General features: G+C 37.4%; 10 non-coding genes across 10 annotated transcripts; all 10 read left to right on the forward strand.

The window, feature by feature from the left end:
- The first annotated feature begins 502 nt into the window (after nucleotides 1–502).
- Nucleotides 503–574, forward strand: TRNAQ-CUG (transfer RNA glutamine (anticodon CUG)). The gene has a single exon. It is a non-coding gene; the product is annotated as a tRNA-Gln (tRNA).
- Nucleotides 575–1,518: 944 nt separating this feature from the next.
- On the forward strand, nucleotides 1,519–1,590 carry TRNAQ-CUG (transfer RNA glutamine (anticodon CUG)). Its single transcript has one exon. It is a non-coding gene; the product is annotated as a tRNA-Gln (tRNA).
- A 943-nt stretch (nucleotides 1,591–2,533) lies between these two features.
- On the forward strand, nucleotides 2,534–2,605 carry TRNAQ-CUG (transfer RNA glutamine (anticodon CUG)). The gene has a single exon. It is a non-coding gene; the product is annotated as a tRNA-Gln (tRNA).
- Nucleotides 2,606–3,549: 944 nt separating this feature from the next.
- Nucleotides 3,550–3,621, forward strand: TRNAQ-CUG (transfer RNA glutamine (anticodon CUG)). The gene has a single exon. It is a non-coding gene; the product is annotated as a tRNA-Gln (tRNA).
- A 944-nt stretch (nucleotides 3,622–4,565) lies between these two features.
- Nucleotides 4,566–4,637, forward strand: TRNAQ-CUG (transfer RNA glutamine (anticodon CUG)). The gene has a single exon. It is a non-coding gene; the product is annotated as a tRNA-Gln (tRNA).
- A 912-nt stretch (nucleotides 4,638–5,549) lies between these two features.
- On the forward strand, nucleotides 5,550–5,621 carry TRNAQ-CUG (transfer RNA glutamine (anticodon CUG)). The gene has a single exon. It is a non-coding gene; the product is annotated as a tRNA-Gln (tRNA).
- Nucleotides 5,622–6,533: 912 nt separating this feature from the next.
- Nucleotides 6,534–6,605, forward strand: TRNAQ-CUG (transfer RNA glutamine (anticodon CUG)). The gene has a single exon. It is a non-coding gene; the product is annotated as a tRNA-Gln (tRNA).
- Nucleotides 6,606–7,549: 944 nt separating this feature from the next.
- Nucleotides 7,550–7,621, forward strand: TRNAQ-CUG (transfer RNA glutamine (anticodon CUG)). Its single transcript has one exon. It is a non-coding gene; the product is annotated as a tRNA-Gln (tRNA).
- A 1,929-nt stretch (nucleotides 7,622–9,550) lies between these two features.
- On the forward strand, nucleotides 9,551–9,622 carry TRNAQ-CUG (transfer RNA glutamine (anticodon CUG)). Its single transcript has one exon. It is a non-coding gene; the product is annotated as a tRNA-Gln (tRNA).
- A 2,976-nt stretch (nucleotides 9,623–12,598) lies between these two features.
- Nucleotides 12,599–12,670, forward strand: TRNAQ-CUG (transfer RNA glutamine (anticodon CUG)). Its single transcript has one exon. It is a non-coding gene; the product is annotated as a tRNA-Gln (tRNA).
- The last annotated feature ends 865 nt before the right edge of the window (nucleotides 12,671–13,535 follow it).

Here is a 13,535-nt window from a genome sequence, read left to right on the forward strand (position 1 = left end):
GAAATCCATTGCTACAGCACTCAAAAAGGTAACAGGGTTTTTCTGCTTTGCCATAAAAAGTTATTTATACATAGCGATGAAAACAATACACAGGGCGAGAATAACAATGGGGTGGATGGAGCAACAGTCCTCCACATTAAAATAGGCCCATCATCAACTGTACGGTTGGCCATAAATCATAAGTATCAAAATTGTAGTTTTAGTTTTCTCATCAAACTATGTTATTTTTCTACTTTTCTGTATTTAGAGAGAAATTGGGGCTGACAGTGTAGGCGTTGTACACACCCACTTGGATCTGGCTACATCCACATAGCACCGGTCACATTTCCTCACCTTTTCAGTATAGGCCCTGAAACATTTTAGCCCCTGACCCATGTGGCCCTTAATCCGGACTTTACAATATGCAAATAGATTGGTAGCATTTCAAAGATTTTAATCATCTCCAGTTTAGTATACAGTTTATTATATGTGGACTGTTACAGCATGACATAATATGTCAATAGGTTCCATGGTGTAATGATTAGCACTCTGGACTCTGAATCCAGCGATCCGAGTTCAAATCTCGGTGGGACCTTGTTTAATTATTTATTGTAAAAATAGTAAACAAATATGACACATTATAAAATATGTATGTATTCGTGGCCGATTGGTTTTGGCGATGGACTAGAAATCCATTGGGGTCTCCCACCGCGTGTTCAAATACTGCCGACTACATTTTGGCTTGCTGGAAAAATGTCATTGAAATAAATTTTAAAACAATACTCAAACATTTTAGAAACCATTCAGTGATCATAAACACCTGTAGAATAAACCAAAAATGCTTCCTTTCTTTGCCATGGTGGTGTGCCTACTATTATAATATCATAGTTATGTTACTTGCACCTGATACCAGCAATATTCCCCCATATCATCTAATTTATCAATCTCCTTCATGATTTACCATATCACCATGTACTTTTGCTTTCTCTAAAAAATCATCATATCACCATTTTGGGCAATCACAATCTGGGATGTGAAATCCATTGCTACAGCACTCAAAAAGGTAACAGAGGGTTTTTCTGCTTTGCCATAAAAAGTTATTTATACATAACGATGAAAACAATACACAGGGCGAGAATAACAATGGGGTGGATGGAGCTACAGTCCTCCACATTAAAATAGGCCCATCATCAACTGTACGGTTGGCCATAAATCATGAGTATCAAAATTGTAGTTTTAGTTTTCTCATCAAACTATGTTATTTTTCTACTTTTCTGTATTTAGAGAGAAATTGGGGCTGACAGTGTAGGCGTTGTACACACCCACTTGGATCTGGCTACATCCACATAGCACTGGTCACATCTCCTCACCTTTTCAGTATAGGCCCTGAAACATTTTAGCCCCTGACCCATGTGGCCCTTAATCCGGACTTAACAATATGCAAATAGATTGGTAGCATTTCAAAGATTTTAATCATCTCCAGTTTAGTATACAGTTTATTATATGTGGACTGTTACAGCCTGGCATAATATGTCAATAGGTTCCATGGTGTAATGGTTAGCACTCTGGACTCTGAATCCAGCGATCCGAGTTCAAATCTCGGTGGGACCTTGTTTAAATATTTATTGTAAAAATAGTAAACAAATATGACACGTTATAAAATATAAAATATTCGTGGCCGATGGGTTTTGGCGATGGACTAGAAATCCATTGGGGTCTCCCACCGCATGTTCAAATACTGCCGACTACATTTTGGCTTCCTGGAAAAATGTCATTGAAATAAATTTTAAAACAATACTCAAACATTTTAGAAACCATTCAGTGATCATAAACCCCTGTAGAATAAACCAAAAATGCTTCCTTTCTTTGCCATGGGGGTGTGCCTACTAATATATTATCATAGTTATGTTATTTGCACCTGATACCAGCAATATTCCCCCATATAATCTAATTTATCAATCTCCTTCATGATTTACCATATCACCATGTACTTTAGCTTTCTCTAAAAAATCATCATATCACCATTTTGGGCAATCACAATCTGGGATGTGAAATCCATTGCTACAGCACTCAAAAAGGTAACAGAGGGTTTTTCTGGTTTGCCATAAAAAGTTATTTATACATAGAGTTGAAAACAATACACAGGGCGAGAATAACAATGGGGTGGATGGAGCAACAGTCCTCCACATTAAAATAGGCCCATCATCAACTATACGGTTGGCCATAAATCATAAATATCAAAATTGTAGTTTTAGTTTTCTCATCAAACTATGTTATTTTTCTACTTTTCTGTATTTAGAGAGAAATTGGGGCTGACAGTGTAGACGTTGTACACACCCACTTGGATCTGGCTACATCCACATAGCACTGGTCACATCTCCTCACCTTTTCAGTATAGGCCCTGAAATATTTTAGCCCCTGACCCATGTGGCCCTTAATCCGGCCTTAACAATATGCAAATAGATTGGTAGCATTTCAAAGATTTTAAGCATCTCCAGTTTAGTATACAGTTTATTATATGTGGACTGTTACAGCCTGGCATAATACGTCAATAGGTTCCATGGTGTAATGGTTAGCACTCTGGACTCTGAATCCAGCGATCCGAGTTCAAATCTCGGTGGTACCTTGTTTAAATATTTATTGTAAAAATAGTGAACAAATATGACACGTTATAAAATATGTATGTATTCGTGGCCGATAGGTTTTGGCGATGGACTAGAAATCCATTGGGGTCTACCAGCGCGTGTTGAATTACTGCCGACTACATTTTGGCTTGCTGGAAAAATGTCATTGAAATAAATTTTAAACCAATACTCAAACGTTTTAGAAACCATTCAGTTAAAATAAACACCTGTAGAATAAACCAAAAATGCTTCCTTTCTTTGCCATGGTGGTGTGCCTACTATTATATTATCATAGTTATGTTACTTGCACCTGATACCAGCAATATTCCCCCATATCATCTAATTTATCAATCTCCTTCATGATTTACCATATCACCATGTACTTTAGCTTTCTCTAAAAAATCATCATATCACCATTTTGGGCAATCACAATCTGGGATGTGAAATCCATTGCTACAGCACTCAAAAAGGTAACAGAGGGTTTTTCTGGTTTGCCATAAAAAGTTATTTATACATAGAGTTGAAAACAATACACAGGGCGAGAATAACAATGGGGTGGATGGAGCAACAGTCCTCCACATTAAAATAGGCCCATCATCAACTATACGGTTGGCCATAAATCATAAATATCAAAATTATAGTTTTAGTTTTCTCATCAAACTATCTTATTTTTCTACTTTTCTGTATTTAGAGAGAAATTGGGGCTGACAGTGTAGGCGTTGTACACACCCACTTGGATCTGGCTACATCCACATAGCACTGGTCACATCTCCTCACCTTTTCAGTATAGGCCCTGAAACATTTTAGCCCCTGACCCATGTGGCCCTTAATCCGGCCTTAACAATATGCAAATAGATTGGTAGCATTTCAAAGATTTTAAGCATCTCCAGTTTAGTATACAGTTTATTATATGTGGACTGTTACAGCCTGGCATAATACGTCAATAGGTTCCATGGTGTAATGGTTAGCACTCTGGACTCTGAATCCAGCGATCTGAGTTCAAATCTCGGTGGGACCTTGTTTAAATATTTATTGTAAAAAAACTAAACAAATATGACACATTATTAAATATGTATGTATTCGTGGCCGATTGGTTTTGGCGATGGACTAGAAATCCATTGGGGTCTCCCACCGCGTGTTCAAATACTGCCGACTACATTTTGGCTTGCTGGAAAAATGTCATTGAAATAAATTGTAAACCAATACTCAAACATTTTAGAAACCATTCAGTGATCATAAACACCTGTAGAATAAACCAAAAATGCTTCCTTTCTATGCCAAGGGGGTGTGTCTACTATTATATTATCATAGTTATGTTATTTGCACCTGATACCAGCAATATTCCCGCATATCATCTAATTTATCAATCTCCTTCATGATTTACCATATCACCATGTACTTTAGCTTTCTCTAAAATATCATCATATCACCATTTTGGGCAATCACAATCTGGGATGTGAAATCCATTGCTACAGCACTCAAAAAGGTAACAGAGGGTTTTTCTCGTTTGCCATAAAAAGTTATTTATACATAGCGATGAAAACAATACACAGGGCGAGAATAACAATGGGGTGGATGGAGCAACAGTCCTCCACATTAAAATAGGCCCATCATCAACTGTACGGTTGGCCATAAATCATAAGTATCAAAATTGTAGTTTTAGTTTTCTCATCAAACTATGTTAATTTTCTACTTTTCTGTATTTAGAGAGAAATTGGGGCTGACAGTGTAGGCGTTGTACACACCCACTTGGATCTGGCTACATCCACATAGCACTGGTCACATCTCCTCACCTTTTCAGTATAGGCCCTGAAACATTTTAGCCCCTGACCCATGTGGCCCTTAATCCGGACTTAACAATATGCAAATAGATTGGTAGCATTTCAAAGATTTTAATCATCTCCAGTTTAGAATACAGTTTATTATATGTGGACTGTTACAGCCTGGCATACTATGTCAATAGGTTCCATGGTGTAATGGTTAGCACTCTGGACTCTGAATCCAGCGATCCGAGTTCAAATCTTGGTGGGACCTTGTTTAAATATTTATTGTAAAAAAAGTAATTCGTGGCCGATTGGTTTTGGCGATGGACTAGAAATCCATTGGGGTCTCCCACCGCGTGTTCAAATACTGCCGACTACATTTTGGCTTGCTGGAAAAATGTCATTGAAATAAATTTTAAACCAATACTCAAACATTTTAGAAACCATTCAGTGATCATAAACACCTGTAGAATAAACCAAAAATGCTTCCTTTCTATGCCAAGGGGGTGTGTCTACTATTATATTATCATAGTTATGTTATTTGCACCTGATACCAGCAATATTCCCGCATATCATCTAATTTATCAATCTCCTTCATGATTTACCATATCACCATGTACTTTAGCTTTCTCTAAAATATCATCATATCACCATTTTGGGCAATCACAATCTGGGATGTGAAATCCATTGCTACAGCACTCAAAAAGGTAACAGAGGGTTTTTCTCGTTTGCCATAAAAAGTTATTTATACATAGCGATGAAAACAATACACAGGGCGAGAATAACAATGGGGTGGATGGAGCAACAGTCCTCCACATTAAAATAGGCCCATCATCAACTGTACGGTTGGCCATAAATCATAAGTATCAAAATTGTAGTTTTAGTTTTCTCATCAAACTATGTTAATTTTCTACTTTTCTGTATTTAGAGAGAAATTGGGGCTGACAGTGTAGGCGTTGTACACACCCACTTGGATCTGGCTACATCCACATAGCACTGGTCACATCTCCTCACCTTTTCAGTATAGGCCCTGAAACATTTTAGCCCCTGACCCATGTGGCCCTTAATCCGGACTTAACAATATGCAAATAGATTGGTAGCATTTCAAAGATTTTAATCATCTCCAGTTTAGAATACAGTTTATTATATGTGGACTGTTACAGCCTGGCATACTATGTCAATAGGTTCCATGGTGTAATGGTTAGCACTCTGGACTCTGAATCCAGCGATCCGAGTTCAAATCTTGGTGGGACCTTGTTTAAATATTTATTGTAAAAAAAGTAATTCGTGGCCGATTGGTTTTGGCGATGGACTAGAAATCCATTGGGGTCTCCCACCGCGTGTTCAAATACTGCCGACTACATTTTGGCTTGCTGGAAAAATGTCATTGAAATAAATTTTAAACCAATACTCAAACATTTTAGAAACCATTCAGTGATCATAAACACCTGTAGAATAAACCAAAAATGCTTCCTTTCTATGCCATGGGGGTGTGTCTACTATTATATTATCATAGTTATGTTATTTGCACCTGATACCAGCAATATTCCCCCATATCATCTAATTTATCAATCTCCTTCATGATTTACCATATCACCATGTACTTTAGCTTTCTCTAAAAAATCATCATATCACCATTTTGGGCAATCACAATCTGGGATGTGAAATCAATTGCTACAGCACTCAAAAAGGTAACAGAGGGTTTTTCTGGTTTGCCATAAAAAGTTATTCATACATAGAGTTGAAAACAATACACAGGGCGAGAATATCAATGGGGTGGATGGAGCAACAGTCCTCCACATTAAAATAGGCCCATCATCAACTATACGGTTGGCCATAAATCATAAATATCAAAATTATAGTTTTAGTTTTCTCATCAAACTATCTTATTTTTCTACTTTTCTGTATTTAGAGAGAAATTGGGGCTGACAGTGTAGGCGTTGTACACACCCACTTGGATCTGGCTACATCCACATAGCACTGGTCACATCTCCTCACCTTTTCAGTATAGGCCCTGAAACATTTTAGCCCCTGACCCATGTGGCCCTTAATCCGGCCTTAACAATATGCAAATAGATTGGTAGCATTTCAAAGATTTTAAGCATCTCCAGTTTAGTATACAGTTTATTATATGTGGACTGTTACAGCCTGGCATAATACGTCAATAGGTTCCATGGTGTAATGGTTAGCACTCTGGACTCTGAATCCAGCGATCTGAGTTCAAATCTCGGTGGGACCTTGTTTAAATATTTATTGTAAAAAAACTAAACAAATATGACACATTATTAAATATGTATGTATTCGTGGCCGATTGGTTTTGGCGATGGACTAGAAATCCATTGGGGTCTCCCACCGCGTTTTCAAATACTGCCGACTACATTTTGGCTTGCTGGAAAAATGTAATTGAAATAAATTGTAAACCAATACTCAAACATTTTAGAAACCATTCAGTGATCATAAACACCTGTAGAATAAACCAAAAATGCTTCCTTTCTATGCCAAGGGGGTGTGTCTACTGTTATATTATCATAGTTATGTTATTTGCACCTGATACCAGCAATATTCCCCCATATCATCTAATTTATCAATCTCCTTCATGATTTACCATATCACCATGTACTTTAGCTTTCTCTAAAAAATCATCATATCACCATTTTGGGCAATCACAATCTGGGATGTGAAATCCATTGCTACAGCACTCAAAAAGGTAACAGAGGGTTTTTCTTATTTGCCATAAAAAGTTATTTATACATAGCGATGAAAACAATACACAGGGCGAGAATAACAATGGGGTGGATGGAGCAACAGTCCTCCACATTAAAATAGGCCCATCATCAACTGTACGGTTGGCCATAAATCATAAGTATCAAAATTGTAGTTTTAGTTTTCTCATCAAACTATGTTAATTTTCTACTTTTCTGTATTTAGAGAGAAATTGGGGCTGACAGTGTAGGCGTTGTACACACCCACTTGGATCTGGCTACATCCACATAGCACTGGTCACATCTCCTCACCTTTTCAGTATAGGCCCTGAAACATTTTAGCCCCTGACCCATGTGGCCCTTAATCCGGACTTAACAATATGCAAATAGATTGGTAGCATTTCAAAGATTTTAAGCATCTCCAGTTTAGTATACAGTTTATTATATGTGGACTGTTACAGCCTGGCATAATACGTCAATAGGTTCCATGGTGTAATGGTTAGCACTCTGGACTCTGAATCCAGCGATCCGAGTTCAAATCTCGGTGGGACCTTGTTTAAATATTTATTGTAAATTAAGTAAACAAATATGACACATTATAAAATATGTATGTATTCGTGGCCGATTGGTTTTGGCGATGGACTAGAAATCCATTGGGGTCTCCCACCGCGTGTTCAAATACTGCCGACTACATTTTGGCTTGCTGGAAAAATGTCATTGAAATAAATTTTAAACCAATACTCAAACATTTTAGAAACCATTCAGTGATCATAAACACCTGTAGAATAAACCAAAAATGCTTCCTTTCTATGCCATGGGGGTGTGTCTACTATTATATTATCATAGTTATGTTATTTGCACCTGATACCAGCAATATTCCCCCATATCATCTAATTTATCAATCTCCTTCATGATTTACCATATCACCATGTACTTTAGCTTTCTCTAAAAAATCATCATATCACCATTTTGGGCAATCACAATCTGGGATGTGAAATCCATTGCTACAGCACTCAGAAAGGTAACAGAGGGTTTTTCTGGTTTGCCATAAAAAGTTATTTATACATAGCGATGAAAACAATACACAGGGCGAGAATAACAATGGGGTGGAATTGAGAAACAGTCCTCCACATTAAAATAGGCCCATCATCAACTGTACGGTTGGCCATAAATCATAAGTATCAAAATTGTAGTTTTAGTTTTCTCATCAAACTATGTTATTTTTCTACTTTTCTGTATTTAGAGAGAAATTGGGGCTGACAGTGTAGGCGTTGTACACACCCACTTGGATCTGGCTACATCCACATAGCACTGGTCACATCTCCTCACCTTTTCAGTATAGGCCCTGAAACATTTTAGCCCCTGACCCATGTTGCCCTTAATCCGGCCTTAACAATATGCAAATAGATTGGTAGCATTTCAAAGATTTTAAGCATCTCCAGTTTAGTATACAGTTTATTATATGTGGACTGTTACAGCCTGGCATAATACGTCAATAGGTTCCATGGTGTAATGGTTAGCACTCTGGACTCTAAATCCAGCGATCCGAGTTAAAATCTCGGTGGGACCTTGTTTAAATATTTATTGTAAAAAAAGTAATTCGTGGCCGATTGGTTTTGGCGATGGACTAGAAATCCATTGGGGTCTTCCACCGCGTGTTCAAATACTGCCGACTACATTTTGGCTTGCTGGAAAAATGTCATTGAAATAAATTTTAAACCAATACTCAAACATTTTAGAAACCATTCAGTGATCATAAACACCTGTAGAATAAACCAAAAATGCTTCCTTTCTATGCCATGGGGGTGTGTCTACTATTATATTATCATAGTTATGTTATTTGCACCTGATACCAGCAATATTCCCCCATATCATCTAATTTATCAATCTCCTTCATGATTTACCATATCACCATGTACTTTAGCTTTCTCTAAAAAATCATCATATCACCATTTTGGGCAATCACAATCTGGGATGTGAAATCCATTGCTACAGCACTCAAAAAGGTAACAGAGGGTTTTTCTGGTTTGCCATAAAAAGTTATTCATACATAGAGTTGAAAACAATACACAGGGCGAGAATAACAATGGGGTGGATGGAGCAACAGTCCTCCACATTAAAATAGGCCCATCATCAACTATACGGTTGGCCATAAATCATAAATATCAAAATTATAGTTTTAGTTTTCTCATCAAACTATCTTATTTTTCTACTTTTCTGTATTTAGAGAGAAATTGGGGCTGACAGTGTAGACGTTGTACACACCCACTTGGATCTGGCTACATCCACATAGCACTGGTCACATCTCCTCACCTTTTCAGTATAGGCCCTGAAACATTTTAGCCCCTGACCCATGTGGCCCTTAATCCGGCCTTAACAATATGCAAATAGATTGGTAGCATTTCAAAGATTTTAAGCATCTCCAGTTTAGTATACAGTTTATTATATGTGGACTGTTACAGCCTGGCATAATACGTCAATAGGTTCCATGGTGTAATGGTTAGCACTCTGGACTCTGAATCCAGCGATCCGAGTTCAAATCTCGGTGGGACCTTGTTTAAATATTTATTGTAAAGAAAGTAAACAAATATGACACATTATAAAATATGTATGTATTCGTGGCCGATTGGTTTTGGCGATGGACTAGAAATCCATTGGGGTCTCCCACCGCGTGTTCAAATACTGCCGACTACATTTTGGCTTGCTGGAAAAATGTCATTGAAATAAATTTTAAACCAATACTCAAACATTTTAGAAACCATTCAGTGATCATAAACACCTGTAGAATAAACCAAAAATGCTTCCTTTCTATGCCATGGGGGTGTGTCTACTATTATATTATCATAGTTATGTTATTTGCACCTGATACCAGCAATATTCCCCCATATCATCTAATTTATCAATCTCCTTCATGATTTACCATATCACCATGTACTTTAGCTTTCTCTAAAAAATCATCATATCACCATTTTGGGCAATCACAATCTGGGATGTGAAATCCATTGCTACAGCACTCAGAAAGGTAACAGAGGGTTTTTCTGGTTTGCCATAAAAAGTTATTTATACATAGCGATGAAAACAATACACAGGGCGAGAATAACAATGGGGTGGAATTGACAAACAGTCCTCCACATTAAAATAGGCCCATCATCAACTGTACGGTTGGCCATAAATCATAAGTATCAAAATTGTAGTTTTAGTTTTCTCATCAAACTATGTTATTTTTCTACTTTTCTGTATATAGAGAGAAATTGGGGCTGACAGTGTAGGCGTTGTACACACCCACTTGGATCTGGCTACATCCACATAGCACTGGTCACATCTCCTCACCTTTTCAGTATAGGCCCTGAAACATTTTAGCCCCTGACCCATGTTGCCCTTAATCCGGCCTTAACAATATGCAAATAGATTGGTAGCATTTCAAAGATTTTAAGCATCTCCAGTTTAGTATACAGTTTATTATATGTGGACTGTTACAGCCTGGCATAATACGTCAATAGGTTCCATGGTGTAATGGTTAGCACTCTGGACTCTAAATCCAGCGATCCGAGTTAAAATTTCGGTGGGATCTTGTTTAAATATTTATTGTAAAAAAAGTAAACAAATATGACACATTATAAAATATGTATGTATTCGTGGCCGATTGGTTTTGGCGATGGACTAGAAATCCATTGGGGTCTCCCACCGCGTTTTCAAATACTGCCTACTAGATTTTGGCTTGCTGGAAAAATGTCATTGAAATAAATTTTAAACCAATACTCAAACATTTTAGAAACCATTCAGTGATCATAAACACCTGTAGAATAAACCAAAAATGCTTCCTTTCTATGCCATGGGGGTGTGCCTACTATTATATTATCATAGTTATGTTATTTGCACCTGATACCAGCAATATTCCCCCATATCATCTAATTTATCAATCTCCTTCATGATTTACCATATCACCATGTACTTTAGCTTTCTCTAAAAAATCATCATATCACCATTTTGGGCAATCACAATCTGGGATGTGAAATCCATTGCTACAGCACTCAAAAAGGTAACAGAGGGTTTTTCTCGTTTGCCATAAAAAGTTATTTATACATAGCGATGAAAACAATACACAGGGCGAGAATAACAATGGGGTGGATGGAGCAACAGTCCTCCACATTAAAATAGGCCCATCATCAACTGTACGGTTGGCCATAAATCATAAGTATCAAAATTGTAGTTTTAGTTTTCTCATCAAACTATGTTAATTTTCTACTTTTCTGTATTTAGAGAGAAATTGGGGCTGACAGTGTAGGCGTTGTACACACCCACTTGGATCTGGCTACATCCACATAGCACTGGTCACATCTCCTCACCTTTTCAGTATAGGCCCTGAAACATTTTAGCCCCTGACCCATGTGGCCCTTAATCCGGACTTAACAATATGCAAATAGATTGGTAGCATTTCAAAGATTTTAATCATCTCCAGTTTAGTATACAGTTTATTATATGTGGACTGTTACAGCCTGGCATAATACGTCAATAGGTTCCATGGTGTAATGGTTAGCACTCTGGACTCTAAATCCAGCGATCCGAGTTAAAATCTCGGTGGGATCTTGTTTAAATATTTATTGTAAAAAAGTAAACAAATATGACACATTATAAAATATGTATGTATTCGTGGCCGATTGGTTTTGGCGATGGACTAGAAATCCATTGGGGTCTCCCACCGCGTTTTCAAATACTGCCTACTAGATTTTGGCTTGCTGGAAAAATGTCATTGAAATAAATTTTAAACCAATACTCAAACATTTTAGAAACCATTCAGTGATCATAAACACCTGTAGAATAAACCAAAAATGCTTCCTTTCTATGCCATGGGGGTGTGCCTACTATTATATTATCATAGTTATGTTATTTGCACCTGATACCAGCAATATTCCCCCATATCATCTAATTTATCAATCTCCTTCATGATTTACCATATCACCATGTACTTTAGCTTTCTCTAAAAAATCATCATATCACCATTTTGGGCAATCACAATCTGGGATGTGAAATCCATTGCTACAGCACTCAAAAAGGTAACAGAGGGTTTTTCTCATTTGCCATAAAAAGTTATTTATACATAGCGATGAAAACAATACACAGGGCGAGAATAACAATGGGGTGGATGGAGCAACAGTCCTCCACATTAAAATAGGCCCATCATCAACTGTACGGTTGGCCATAAATCATAAGTATCAAAATTGTAGTTTTAGTTTTCTCATCAAACTATGTTAATTTTCTACTTTTCTGTATATAGAGAGAAATTGGGGCTGACAGTGTAGGCGTTGTACACACCCACTTGGATCTGGCTACATCCACATAGCACTGGTCACATCTCCTCACCTTTTCAGTATAGGCCCTGAAACATTTTAGCCCCTGACCCATGTGGCCCTTAATCCGGCCTTAACAATATGCAAATAGATTGGTAGCATTTCAAAGATTTTAAGCATCTCCAGTTTAGTATACAGTTTATTATATGTGGACTGTTACAGCCTGGCATAATATGTCAATAGGTTCCATGGTGTAATGGTTAGCACTCTGGACTCTGAATCCAGCGATCTGAGTTCAAATCTCGGTGGGACCTTGTTTAAATATTTATTGTAAAAAAACTAAACAAATATGACACATTATTAAATATGTATGTATTTGTGGCCGATTGGTTTTGGCGATGGACTAGAAATCCATTGGGGTCTCCCACCGCGTGTTCAAATACTGCCGACTACATTTTGGCTTGCTGGAAAAATGTCATTGAAATAAATTTTAAACCAATACTCAAACATTTTAGAAACCATTCAGTGATCATAAACACCTGTAGAATAAACCAAAAATGCTTCCTTTCTATGCCATGGGGGTGTGTCTACTATTATATTATCATAGTTATGTTATTTGCACCTGATACCAGCAATATTCCCCCATATCATCTAATTTATCAATCTCCTTCATGATTTACCATATCACCATGTACTTTAGCTTTCTCTAAAAAATCATCATATCACCATTTTGGGCAATCACAATCTGGGATGTGAAATCCATTGCTACAGCACTCAGAAAGGTAACAGAGGGTTTTTCTGGTTTGCCATAAAAAGTTATTTATACATAGCGATGAAAACAATACACAGGGCGAGAATAACAATGGGGTGGATGGAGCAACAGTCCTCCACATTAAAATAGGCCCATCATCAACTGTACGGTTGGCCATAAATCATAAGTATCAAAATTGTAGTTTTAGTTTTCTCATCAAACTATGTTATTTTTCTACTTTTCTGTATTTAGAGAGAAATTGGGGCTGACAGTGTAGGCGTTGTACACACCCACTTGGATCTGGCTACATCCACATAGCACTGGTCACATCTCCTCACCTTTTCAGTATAGGCCCTGAAACATTTTAGCCCCTGACCCATGTTGCCCTTAATCCGGCCTTAACAATATGCAAATAGATTGGTAGCATT

This window comes from Taudactylus pleione, unplaced genomic scaffold (genome assembly GCF_031769625.1).
Source record: "Taudactylus pleione unplaced genomic scaffold, aTauple2 ptg000085l, whole genome shotgun sequence".
Taxonomy (NCBI): domain Eukaryota; kingdom Metazoa; phylum Chordata; class Amphibia; order Anura; family Myobatrachidae; genus Taudactylus; species Taudactylus pleione.